Source organism: Camelus ferus, chromosome 3 (assembly GCF_009834535.1).
Source record: "Camelus ferus isolate YT-003-E chromosome 3, BCGSAC_Cfer_1.0, whole genome shotgun sequence".
NCBI classification, from domain to species: Eukaryota; Metazoa; Chordata; class Mammalia; order Artiodactyla; family Camelidae; genus Camelus; species Camelus ferus.
In genome coordinates, this window is record NC_045698.1 from 84,588,037 (window position 1) to 84,602,014 (window position 13,978).

The 13,978-nt window shown below is 38.3% G+C and overlaps 1 long non-coding RNA gene across 1 annotated transcript in view; it reads left to right on the forward strand.

Moving 5' to 3' along the window:
• Positions 1 to 13,978, forward strand: part of LOC116662679 — an 80,940-nt gene that overhangs the window by 48,362 nt on the left and 18,600 nt on the right. The gene's annotated exons all lie outside the window — the stretch shown is intronic.

Sequence of the window (13,978 nt, forward strand, 5' to 3'; positions counted from 1 at the left end):
CCATTTTATATTCCCACCAGCAGCGTACAAGTGTTCCAGTGTCTCCACATTCTGGCCAACACTTATTTCCTGTTTGTTTGTTTTTTTTAAATAGCTATCCCAGTGGGTGTGAGGTGGTCCCCTCATACATTTAAGTTAAATATCTCACTATCTTCTGTCCTCTTTCCCCATTTCTCCTCTTCATCTCTCACTTAGTTTTCTCAATACTTCGTTCCCATTTCCCCTGCTTTCTTCAGCTGAATGAGGAAATAAGCTTTTCAAATACAAGGGGTACATTTTTTTTACAGGAGAAATAGTACATGGCAATTCATAAGGCTAAGCCTCTGCCAAGAGGAATAACAATGGCCAGTATTGACTGTTTAGAATACTAACACATATACTTCAAGGAATAATTTTAAGTTTGATCTTGATCTTTCTGTTCAAGGTTTGGTTTTGTCTTCTTAAGAGGGGAAGGCAAAAGAATATGCCAGGCTCTGACAGGACTCACAAAATGTTTTTGGGAATACAGTGCAATGCCCTGTTTCTTGTTACACTGATTTTGATGTTACAGAAAGAATCATCAGAGAGCATCACTGTATATATTATGTTCTGCCCTGGCTTTGCCACAAACTTCTCAGGGGTCTTGGGCAAGTACTTTCAAAGTTTCTACTTCTAGATTTGTAAAATGAGGATATTAGAGTTTACTACCTCTGAGGTCACTTCCAGTTCTCTAGTATGCAATAATCCTTAGTAGTTATCCACAGCGGTAACATTTTAGAAGTAAAGAGTCAGGCAGCAATCTTATAAGTAAAAGCAATGTAGAAAGTAAAATTGGATAAGTTCATTAGAAAAAAAGTTACTCCATTTTATGTAGCTTTCTGTGGATTGAAGGAAAGATCACATAAAGCACACATCAGAACATAGCCCACAGCTTGCTCTGGTATAAAACCACAGAACTTTTTCATGTAATATTAGTGGTCATGGAAAAATCTGAATCTTATCATCTCTAGCCTAGTTCTCTGTCATTTAAAACCCTATTTGTAAGCAGAGGTTGTAGAATTTGAGTGACTGCTGGGCTACCTGGAATTCTTCGTTAATGAACATACCCGGAACCTTGGATAATTATAGAAAAGTTGTGGAAATTTAAAGGCATGGGTGTATTTATTCCTCAAGTATCTAAGCGTTGATTCTTCCTTAACTATGAACACAAGACTGCTAGCGGTTAAGTAGAGCCCCTTGAACAAGAATGATGATCTTCTTGTATGATTAAAATCTATGGTCGAAATAGTTTGGAAATATTTAAAACACCAATTAATAGAAGAATTTTACACTAATTTTCATTTGAATTCACTTAATCATGAAATATAATGTCCTTTTGTTTGCTATTTTCGTGACTAACTAAAACATACTGTTTACAGACTACGATTTTGGAGTGAGTTGGATGATACCAACTCTGTACTACCTCCTTTGTGCCCCTGGGCAAGCCATTTAGCCTTTCTAAACTTGTCTCAGTATCTTGACTAAAATAGACAACGAACATTTACGGAATGATTGCATGTTCTGTCTCTCCTAGACACTCCATATTCTCCTCATGGTCATTACTCATAAATGGTCTGGGCAGTAGCTGGTCTTCATCGGGCCATTTTTGCTTTGTAGGATGTCACTTTCATACATGATCTGCAGCTTCTCTGTTTCCTGTTCTGAAGACCCTTCTAAAGAATACATTCCTTGAGGGTAAGACCCTTGCACTTACCAGCACACCACTAGATAAACTCATTATCTCAGATTGCAGACTTATTTTTTAAACTACTCAACCATATTCTGACTGGAGCTTTTATGGTTAAAGGAAAGAAAAGCTTCATCCAAACCCCATGCTAGTCAAGGATTCATTTCCCATGATCATGCCCACCAAAAACATATGTGAGTTCTTGTGTGGTCCTATTTATTCACTTTAAATTCTTTCAACGATATTACAAACTTGGAATATTTTCTAGGATGTGAAGAAATACTTTATGCTGAAGTCCAAGAAAGTCAATAAAGGGAAATTGTGTGTTACAAACCCATATCTAAGAGTAGTGTTATACTCTGATATCCTGAATAGAACAAGAATTAAATGGTTTTCTTTGACTACCATTTTCCCTTGGAATAAAAATCTCCGTAATCCATCATCCAGAAAACTGCTTAAATAACATCACCAGTCGTCTGTTGGCTCAGGAAAGAAGCCACATTGTCTTTTCTTTTTTCTTGTACTTTTCAAGAGAGAATCTGAGTATTTCTTGTTGATTGTTTGATTGGCTGCAGAGGGACTCTTTAAAAATACTAAAAAAAAAAATCAGAAATCCAGTACAAATCAAACATAAGCTGCGATCAATCATGTGCTCAGGGCATTATGTGAGGTTTTTACTCAGAAAGATGTCATTAAAAGTTGCAGAAATTAATTGGTGCCATTGAATGTAACGGCCTTTCCTGCCATAGTTTCTCAAATGTAAAGAAAAATTATGGATAACGTAAAATTCCTCGTGGGATTCTTATAGATGTCTGCTTTGTTCTGTTATTGTTTATTGCAAATGTTATTACTGTGATCTATGGCCCTATCACGCTTTGTCTACACTGTGCTGCTATTTTGCAGCCCACAACAACGGAGGCCTTTACTCATAAGCTAAGACTGTGTTTATTTGGAAATTCTTTGCTTTCATATATTCCAGAAATGTCTCAAGGTGTTCATTTTGCGTGTTTAAATTTTTATACAAAAACAAATTTGTTCTGATTGATTAAATATTGACTTACACCATTTTTAGAACAACTCTGAATCTTATTTAAGTTCAGGGTTTGTGTTCTGCTTTCCCAGAAGGTTTGAATTCAGTATAATAATGGCTATTACCTTGTGCAAATCAATGGATTGAGAGCCACAATCTTTTTCAGTAACCACATTGGTTTAATTAGTAGTGGTTTAAAATTTTGATTCTTAATTAAGGAACAATTTTATGTCTCTAAAGAAAAAGGTTAAGGAAAAGGAAATTCTTTTTTGCTTATTAAATGCTGTCTTATACTGTATAATCTGTAACTCCATATCTAAGGTATATTAACTTTTTATCTGATACCACTAAAGATTAACCTTTTGCTTCTAGATATTTTGAAGGCATTTGTGGATGCCTTATTATTATTTTCTGATTCTATGGTAAAACATTCTAGAATTTCATGAAAAGGGACAGAATGTCTCTTGGAAATGTAATGAGTTAACAGTTGTAGTTTCCTCATCTTTTGGTGGTGTTTTGTGAAATTTTAGAGCATTTTGGGGTTACACTGTTTAAGATGTATCTTGAGAATTTTAATACTTGAGATCGTGTCAAATATTGATAAATCTATAATAAAAAGTTAAGTTAAGGGCAAAATAGCTCCTTTGTTCACACACTCTCTTGGTCCTGAATTTAGAAATGGTAAAGAATTAACAGTTTACTATGAAAATTAATCAAAACAAATGTTAGCATATATAAAAATAATAAAACTAAAGCTCAGAAAAAACAACAAGATTTTGTTTGGGGTTGTTTGATGGTATTTAAAATCCAGTAAGTTCCATGGCATGTTTGGGAATGACTTTATGTTTTGTTATGAAAAATATAAACAAATATAGATATAAAATAATAGTGACCACTAAAAGAAGGCTGATACATTGTATAGGCTTCAAACCAGCAAAAGAATAAGGAGAAGAAATTTTGAAATTTTTTAGCAATGCAATAAAATGCAAACAGAAAGAGAGGAAGAGGGAGCAAAGAAAAAGAAATGTAAGCAGAAGGCACAAAACTAGATGGTATCAATAAATACAAATAGATCGATCACTGGTCACAAAAATTCAGATAGGTTATTGTCTCAATTCATTAAAGTTTTTAAACTGCAGCTATGTGTTGATTAGAGGAAACAACTTGAGACTAGTTTGTTTTTTAAAAGTTTTGTGAGCTAAGACATGTTTATGAAAAATGAGGCCAAGGCTACACAGTCCAAGAAGTTAGGCAATAGGTGACTCAATCAAAATTCAACCAGAAAAACAGAACCAGTAGGAGGTCTATATTAAGTGATTTATTGCAAGGAGATGGTTTATGCAGTTGTCAGAGCTGGCTAGACAAGTCCAAAATCTGTAGGGTAGGCCATCAGGAAGTGCAACTCCTGGGCTTAGGCTGTTCACAGGGGGAAATTCTACTTCAGGAAATCCTCAGCTCTGCTTTTGAAGTGTTTCAATAGATGAATATCTCTTGCTCAGATTAACTGAAATAATTTCTCTTAGAGTCAGCTGATTGTGGACTTTAATCACATCTTCAGAATACTTTCTGAGCAATACCTAGATTAGTGTTTGATTAAATAACTGGGGTCTGTAGCTTAGCCAACTTGATACATCAAAAAGACTATCAAAGTGACTGAGGTCTGACACTACTAGAGGTCAAAGCTGGTGTCTCCTTGTCTAGAATGCTGGAGGCCAGTTCTCTCACTTTAGCCCCTGAATTCAGCATTATCCTTATGCTCAGATACCAGCACCGTAATCAGATTCTACTTAAATCTAAAATTTTTGTGACCAGTGATAGATCTATTTGTGCTTATTAATGCCATTTAATTTAGTGTTTTCGGTTTACATTTATTTTTTATTTAGGTGACAAGTAATTGCAAATTCTCAGACAACAGGGATTTGATTTACCAGTATCTCTCTATTCTTGTACATCATTTCTGTTGGTGGCTGGCTCCTGGGCAACTCTGAGCCACTTTGTGAACATTTTGTTTGCCATCTCTCTGAAGACTGCCGTGCCAGTGCAAGGTGACCACTCTTTCTGCAGGCCAGGGTCAGGAGAGGAGATTTAATAAATCGATCGGAATAAAAAAATAGGCAAAATATTTGAACAGTCTGTTCACCAAAGAAGTTATACAGAATGCCCTTCTCCTAGGCATGGTCCTCACAATGGACACCTGTGACTGTCCTTAAGACTAGAGTCCTAGTGCATATAAAATAATGCCATATTTCTCTCCATAAAGAGAAGCTTTTTAGAACACACTAAACACTTTGCCTTGTCTGGCTGGAACTAAAGCAAAGGGATTGCAAGTTAGGTAACTGTGAAATCAGCCCTTTTTTTTAAGCACTGAATTTCTGCAAGAACTGAATGCAAAACTCATATGATCCCTAAGGATCTCTTCCAACATTGCCCATTAGATACTGGGCTTGGTAGAATAAATGTCTCCTGGGTGTGGTTGAGTCAGGTTTGGTATATCTGTCTCTAGGCTTCAGGTATCTCCCAGGGTAAACCAGAAACTCAACCCTCATGTTTAGTAGAGGCATTTCTTTTACCAAAATGAGCACCCCATTCACCAGCTCATGTGGTCTCTATGCCTGGCTGCTGCTGCTCTGACTTGTAATACCTAGCTCTTCCTGCCTCAAGAGGGACGGAAAAGGCTGGCAGCATGGGCTTTTTACAGTCTCATTTCCCTTTTTGTCCCTTTTTGGCACCCTTGATTGTCTGTCATTTCCCTAGACATAGATAGTAAGATTTCCTCCTAAAATAAAGTCAACTACTGTTCAGAATTAGTAATATCACAGAGTATATCTATCCACTGCAGACAGCATGGGCCAAGTTCACACCCCTGCACCAGGCACCAGGGGAATGCTCTTGAGCTTCTTCCTAGTGACCTCCTGTATCATGTGAAGGATATCATCTGCCATGTCTTCAAAGAGAAATGAGCTTCCAGCTGTCTACCGATTCTTACATATTACCATTCAAGGTTAAAATACTTTGAGTTTTATAAATCTTTAAGATAAATTTAAAATGCTTTTTTAAAGCATTTAATTCACATTACCCAAAACTAAGTCACACATCAAGTAAAGATCTGTACGTCTTAATAATGATTTTTCTGGCTATCCTTAATATATGAGAAATTTTTGTTAAAAAATCCATGTCTCTAGATCTTCTTGCAAATCTGGAAGACCTGGCCACACTAGCCGTGCATCCCATTATGATACTCTTTGGAGCTGAGTCATGGCTGCTCCTGGCATGTGCTCTATAGATCCTCATAGTCTCCCAACAGGAAGGGTGAGTTTTCTTTGCATTTTATCATCTTATGGCTTGACCTTCTGTACACTGCCTGTAAGTATTTGAGTTTGCAAACTTTGGCTGTGATTATTGCATATCCTAGTGGATCCAGACTTCATTAGGTCACTTCAATAAGGGGGCTGCTTCTCTGGTTTTGGCCACACTGGGACTCAAATTGCTGTTGCCCATAACAAGGCAGTATCTGCCCTATTTCATGTAACAATGTGGAAGAAACTTAGACGAGTTTTCGAATTCAAGACTATGAAAATTAAGACAGTAAAAAAAGATGTGTTGAGAATGATTACTGAATTATGGTTAAGCCACCCTGCATAAGTGCACTGTATGTACCTATATATACAATAAGTATTAAAGCAGTGGTCAACTTTTTTGGGTTCCAACCATATTTTAAAATTGTTTCCTGAGAAAAAAGGCGCATTTATACAACGACATCGGGTATTTTTCAAACAACTTTAATATTTCATGGTTCCCCTGAGGCCATCTGAGAAAGCTCGGGGATCACAGATCTCAGATGTAGACCCCATGCTCTAAAAACGATAGAGTTGCTGATGCTGGTGTCCCTTTTCTCCCCACTGAAGAATCTGCAAATTAACCTTTACCTAGTGTGACTAAGTAGATAGCTCTGGATTGATCTGATTCAACCCGGATCCTCCTTTGTGTCCTCCAAGGTCTAGGTTCCCTGCTTTCTGTTTCATACTATTACTCTTGTTTGTGCACTTAGTCACAACGTGGTCTCAGCTCCTCCAGGGGTAATCCACAGAAGGCTACGCTTCTTTCCAGTGTGCAAGGCAAATGCATTTGTGCCCTGCTGCTGCCAAGCTCCAGCCCTCACACCTGTGAGGCTGCACCTACCATCTCTCACTTTAGAATGAGAGTTCCTCCACAAGCCAGCAAAGAGAGAGATTTTATAATCTCTGCTAGGGACAGATCTGTCAACACCATTGGACTTCCCAGATAATGCTGCAGAGCATTCCTTTGTTAGCAAGAGCTCAAAAGTGGTTGCTTAATTACTCTCTCCTCAGTGTCCATCGAGATTTTACACAAATGGTGCTTACACCTTAGGTAGGTGCTCCCTGCAATAAAAGCTGAGTCCCAGCTACTTACCCCATCAGTTTCTGTAAAATGCATTGACTCTAGGACTGGTTTGAGGCTTTGAAATTTTATGACGATGGATCAATTGATGCTGTGTTGAATCCTCTGTCTACATCTTTTCTACCAACCCATCCTCAGTTCTTTCTTATTCTAGTGTCTGAATCTTAACCTCGCAGGTAGGAAGATAGGCTCTGAGATCCTGGATAAGATAACACAACTTTAAAATTCTTTAATTCTTGCAACATATTTTTTTCCTTCAGCTGTTTCTTTCAGAAAACTGCCAAGCAATTCTGTATAAAGTAAGTAGCAGAGAACAATCATGAAAAGAGTTCAGAAGAAAGAGGAAATTTATCTTTTTTTTTTTCAATGTAGCTGCTCCTGTTTTACCTGTAACATCAAGTCTTTAATCTTTAGCTTTATAACCTCTTGCCATGTGAGGGAGTTGACATAGCTTCTGTTTGATGAGGATGCCTTAGGAAGGGTCATGCCCAATATCAGGGTTTCTTCAAGGGCTCAAGATTGCTCATGCTTTTTGATGTTTTCCTCTTGCTGGCCTGATAAGCAGATAGATGACCATGATTAATGGGTATCCTAGGGAAGTGATAAGAATCCAGAGGTTTGGCGTGAGTGATGTCCTCACTCATATAGATGTGAAGATTCTCTTATCTTTCCTCTTTAATTTCTTAATTACAAAAAAAAAAAAAAGTCCTACCTAAACACAGAGAGTTCACAAAACATTTTATGACTGTTGCCTGATAACAAAATACTTTGCTCTAAGATCCTTTCCTTGTTCAAGTTCCGTTGTCGTTGATAGGGTCTTTAATAAAAGATGACATTCCCTATTAAATATTGAAGTTGTTTTCCTTTAATAGAAATACTTTGTTACTGAAATAGCAAACAAGCAAAACTTGTCATCTAGCCCGGGCATCAGGACATATGTTGCATATGTAAAGACTCCTGGCTGGCCCCAGCCTCTAATCCAGCTCAGTTGCATAATATGTTCATTGCCTCTGGCCTCACTGCCAAAGTCCTCAGCTTGTACACAAATGTGGGTCCTAACTTGAACCTACCCCCTCAGGCTTCCCCCTTCCTTGCTTGAGCTTGCAGAAGGAGAGGGTTCAAATCCACATGTACTAATCATTATTCTAAGGTAGTAAATGCTGCTCTGGCCCAGGGGTCTTGGCAGAAAAAGATAGAAAACAGGTACATGGTCTTCCTTAGTGTCTGTCCCTCTGAGTGCCACACTCTTTCCTCATCCTGGCTTTCTCTTGTCGGCAGATTGTCAAAAATCACACTCCCCCCAGTTCACTCTTCTGTGAAAGGTCTTTCCTCTGTTGGTTGATATGATTGATTTCCTTCTCTATTCTCCAAAGCATCATGCTTTAGCAATGGGATGAGGGAGGAGAGCATGGATCCCGCGGTCTTCAGGTCTGGTTAAAATTCCTGCTCTGCTCTTTATTAACTGTGTGATCTTGGGCACATGACTTACCCTCCCTAAAATCCAATTTTCTCATCTGCAAAATGGAGATAGTAGCGATTATTTACAGGACTGCTGTGATGAGGACATGAGATAATGCACGTCAAAGTACCCATGACAATGCCTGGCACACAGCAGTATTTGATCGATGATCACTCCCCAGTAACACTGCATTGTTAGGACTATGCATCTCTCTGCAACAAAGACCCACCAAGGAGAAATATGATAACACTATTACATGTATATTAAATTGACCACTTAAATTGCAAAATATAAGGAAGCAATGGGTCTGTTTGTTTCTTGTCTGTATAAATTGTACCTTCTTTTATCTTTTGAGCAAGAGAAATAGAGATAAGCCAGCTCTAGCATAACTTCATGGACTATCATTTGAATTGCATTGCCTCACTCTGGATGTGTTACTCACCAATATATAAGCTATTAATTTTACTTCCTGCACTGTGAAGATCCACTAATAAAAAGAAATTTTATGTCCAAGTAATCCATTCTCTTATGATAGTGCCACAGTTAACTTGTAGTTATCCCCTTGATTTCTTTGACTTAGCACTGTGGCTGGTTAGTTACGTGTCCAGTTCATCTCATCCACTAGCCTGCGAGTTTCCTGAGGTCATGGCATGGTTGTCTCTTGTTTTCCTCAAAGCTCCTAGCAGAGTAATTTGTACCCAGTGGTTAATTAATTGCTCTGTCAGTCCTCTGAAAGAGAAGACTCAAAGCAAGCATGTTAGTTGTCCAAGTCCAAGTATGTTGGCATACTAGTGATGATTAGTGAACTCAGATGTGGCTGCTCACTGCTCAAAAGCCAATCATTTGAGAGGCAAGTGTCATTAGAAAGGAAAGGTGCTTTAATCAGAAAAGCTGGCAGTCTGAGGAAATGGTGAACTCATAACCAGAGACCATCTTCAAAGATTCTGCTTAGCCATGACAGTTTTTAAAGGGAAAAATGGAGAAAGAATCTGAGTGAATCATCGAGGCAGGACGCTGTGTTCTGCATCCTTCTCCATTGTGTGCAGACTGGCTGACACTCTTCAGATGTTATCTTGCCCTGTGATCTGCCAGCAAGACTGCTAAGGGGGCTTTTGGGTGTAGAGAGCTAATCATTCTTTAACTGCTTAATTCTTCATTCTTGCTTCTTTTTATTTAGGAAAAGAATCAACAGGTTAGATAAAGCATGGTGTGCATTCAGGAGAGCGTAAGTCAGGAGTTAGTTTCAATTGCTTGGTGATCTTATTCCTATAATTAGGTTCTTTTAAGGTTAGAAGGGGACAGAAATGGGTGAGCAGGAAAGGGGCGAAAGAGCTGCTTTCAGTGACACTTCTAACCAGGAAAAGAGTAAGGTTTGCTTTAATATTTCAGGTCTTTTTTTTTTTAATGGTGCTTCTCTGGTTTGTTTCACTCTTGTTCCATCCTAAGTGTGGGCCTAGAGAATCCAGAGTCCATCCTCCTGATTTGGGAAGGACCCCTGTCCCAGCTCTCTACCTATTTCTCATATAACATTAAGAAAGTCCCTTATGTTTTCTAGACTGCAGTGTCTCCATTACAGCCAATGCTTTCATTTTAAAGATGGCACCTATGATCCCTTAGTTCTAACACTGGATGGCAAGCATGAAAAGCCATCTTGCTGCTTGGAAAGGTAGGCTGCTGAGCTTGGCCTGACAAACGACCCTCACCTGAAGCTCCTAGGGGGTCACCTGAAACGTGGGCAGCAGGTGAACGCTGTGACTTCCACACACCACCCAGGGCTTTACAGACTTTCTCCTTATGTGAGGGGAGGCTGCTGTGGTCTACTAATTTCTACCCCACTGTTGATGTCAAGGCCACCCAGCTTGTCTTTGGCAACACTTAACAGCTCAGATTCAGTATTCTCTCTGTTAAATCCTTATTGTCTGAGAGAGAACTCAGAGAAGTCAGGCTTGTGTGTGGAGAAAAAAAAAATTAAAAGACTTTAATAATAATCACCCTGGTTTGATATGTTTTCTAACATGGAGATGATATTCTGTGACTTTGCAGTAAAAACAGAAAGAGGCTTAACACAAGCCAATTTCCCCTGATTCCCTAGTCCCCCTAAATGAAAAGTAATGTAGCTGATTTTTTTGGCAGCTAATAAGCCCATTATAAAGTTTTGCTGTTGAAACAAAGAACACAAACTCTTAACCCTGTTCTCATCACCTAAAAGCTTCCATACTTCAAAATCTTCCTGTGGCTTGAGGTTTTGTCTCCACTTTAAACAGAAATCTCTTTATTATCCCTATAAAAGTCACTTCTCAACCTAGCATTTTTCAGTGTAGAACGCTGCTGGATTTTTTTAGGTCTATAGCTTTTATTTTCATATTGAGTCCTGAACTGTGTGAGTAAAGGTACTGCATGCAATTCTTGGCTCTAATTTGGAAATAGGACAGGCTTTCAAAGACAATAAGGAAAGAAGTATAGAGGTGAAAGTGGGGAGACAGCAACCTGTATATAAATGGTGCCTTTAGAAATGCAAAAAGAGAGCGTTTTGCACCATAATTATTCAGATTTCTTTAGTCTCCTTTCAAACCAAGATTTGTTTACTGGAGGCATTACAATTTAGTGAGACAAATTAGACTAAACTTTTTTATCTCGAGTGGTTTGCACATGCACTGATTGAACTAGTATTTCTTCCCAAGATTGCCTGGGAAGATAAATGAACAGGAGGAGCAATTAGGGTAAGGAAAAACTAAAGATTGGCTGACATGATTTAAGTTTACCACTAAGGCAGTTTGTCATTTTGTCTCTATAATCTCTATCAGAATTGACTAAAACAGTAAACATAAATCATTACACTAATTTATTTCACTACATTGTGGTCTGGGAAAAGAAGACTTCCATTTTTTTCTGAGAGACTTTGGGGATTCAGGCAGCCACTTTGAACTCATTTTCATGTATCTATTGGGATGGGGAGAAGAAGAGAATCAAAAATGAACACCTCAGGTTCCTTAAAACAGTATTTTTTAGTGGCAAGCTAAGTTATTTTTTATTACATTATGCTAAAATAACTATGAGCTGTGCGTTAAAAGCAGCTCAACATTGATTGTATTTTTTTTAAAAGCAGAACTTAATATTTAAGGTAGATGTGGAACCAAATATACTGCTGAAAGTGATTTTTCAAATACGTAGTAGTTAATAAGCCGTTAAGCTTTTTCTCTAAAGAAGGCTCTGTGGACACAGAGTGAGAATTCCATAAGCTGGGAGTGCTTAGAAAACATCAACACTCTTGATAATTAGGACGGCAACTATGCCCTCTGAATATAGGATCTAGCATTGCTGATTCACCAGAACAAAAGCATCATTAACAGGTCCTTGGACATATGATCCAACTGGCAACTTGAACAAAAATGGGGCTCTTACCCTAAAAGGAGAAGGAAAAAGATCCCAGTTCTTGTCTTACCCAAAAGATAAGAATTCAGACAGGAGATGGTGTGTTGTGTAGCAAAAGATTTTCAAGGATTTATTTAGCAAAGGGAAAGTACACCTCCAAGAACGGGAGGCGGGCTGCTCCAAGGGAGGAAAAGAGGTGATCTTTATTTGCCCCTTCTCTTATACCCTTGCATAGAAGCAGTCTTTTGATTGATTGGTAGCTCTTGCCCCTGGAATGCCTAGTCACGTTTGTTTTCTTTGCACATGTCCTTGCCCATGGTGCACACAGAAAAACCCGTGGGGGTGGGGGCTAAACTGCAATGCTAATTATATTACAATGAGCACTGGGTCTTGTCCGTTTAGGTCCCTGTTGTTACCACACAGTTGTGGCTGTTGGGTTCTAACCAGTTTTAGAGAAAGTAAAGCCCCTTTATTTTGGAGGCGGGCATAATGCCATCTTCCAGACCATCCTCCCTCTCCTCCACCTATCTGCCCTGGTGCCCCCATTTATCTAACTACCTAACAGGGCCATTGAGGAACCTGTGAAGGTAGGGTATTGTTTTGGGTTTCTGTTATTTTTTAGGTTAAAAATTTTCTTTTAAAGATAATTCTCATTGTGAACCTATTATAGACGAATAATTACTTCTGAAATTTTCATTATTTTCTGATATTTTTTAGATACTTTCATACATCTGTATATATACTTACACAGTTGACCCTTGAGCAACATAGGGTTAGGGGCATCAATGTTCTGCACAGTCAAAAATCTGTGTATAACTTTACAGTCAGCCCTCTGTATCCATGACCAACCATGGACTGCATAATACTATAGTACCTACTTTTAGGGAAAAAAAAACCCATATAAGCAGACCAGTGCAGTTCATACTTGTGTTGCTCAAGGGTCAACTGTACATATGTATGTATATTTGTATACTTATATGTGCATATTTACATACATGTATGTTTCCAGCTATCATAAGTATGAAATTCAGATTGTTGTTAGAACTATGGTTATTACAATTTCCTTTAGGATTTTAAGGAATTTCAAAGCTGTAAGCAATACATACAAACTTATTATACAAATATTTTCTTGAGCATCCTCTCTATTAAACCCTTTGTATGAGGGGAATAGTCAAATGAGTTTTAAAATTCAAAACTTCTTGTCCTCAGGGAAATTATAATCTAGGACAAAAAATAAGAGATAAACAGAGATGACTATAGTACAAAGCAGAATCTCTAGTGCCACTGGGCTGGATATTAACAGGCTGCTGGAGGCAGGGCTGGAGATGTTACTTGACTGCAGTAACTGGGGAAAATTCTACCAATGGAGTATCAGCTGAAGTGGGTCTTGCAGGATGGGTATGATTTCAGCTGCTCTTTCAAGGCAAAAGTAGTATCAGGTGAATTGGCACAGGGGAATGAAGGGGAACACTGAGTATGCCAGGACACAAAGGATTTGTCACTCCTGGAAGCTACCAAGAGTATGAGAGTTAGATTTTTTGAGGTTGGAAGAAATTTCCTACCCTAGTTCAACCAGTCCATAAGGATGGGGAGGGACATAAGTTTAGCCTGGAAAAAATTGGGACCACTGTTTAAAAACAAAGCAAAACACACATACCCATACCCCCCCCCCCCACCCACACAAATAAGTTTGACAGCCACTGAATAAAACAGACATTGTAGAATCTTAATGCTTGAAACAGTGTTGGGCCATATTTGTCTAGAGCGTTGAGTGTCAACCTGAAATGGAGTTCTGAATTTTATTTAGGAGATAGGGAGCAATAGAAGATGTTGACATATGGGAATGAGAGTTTCAAACTATGCTTTAGTAAGATTAATCTAGCAACAGGGCTTGAAATTAAAGTAGAGAAGAATCTATTTGTATTAGTCTTGAAAAGGGCTATGAAGTTCTAAACTAGGATGGTGGTTTCAGGAAGTAAAATAGTGAAATAGT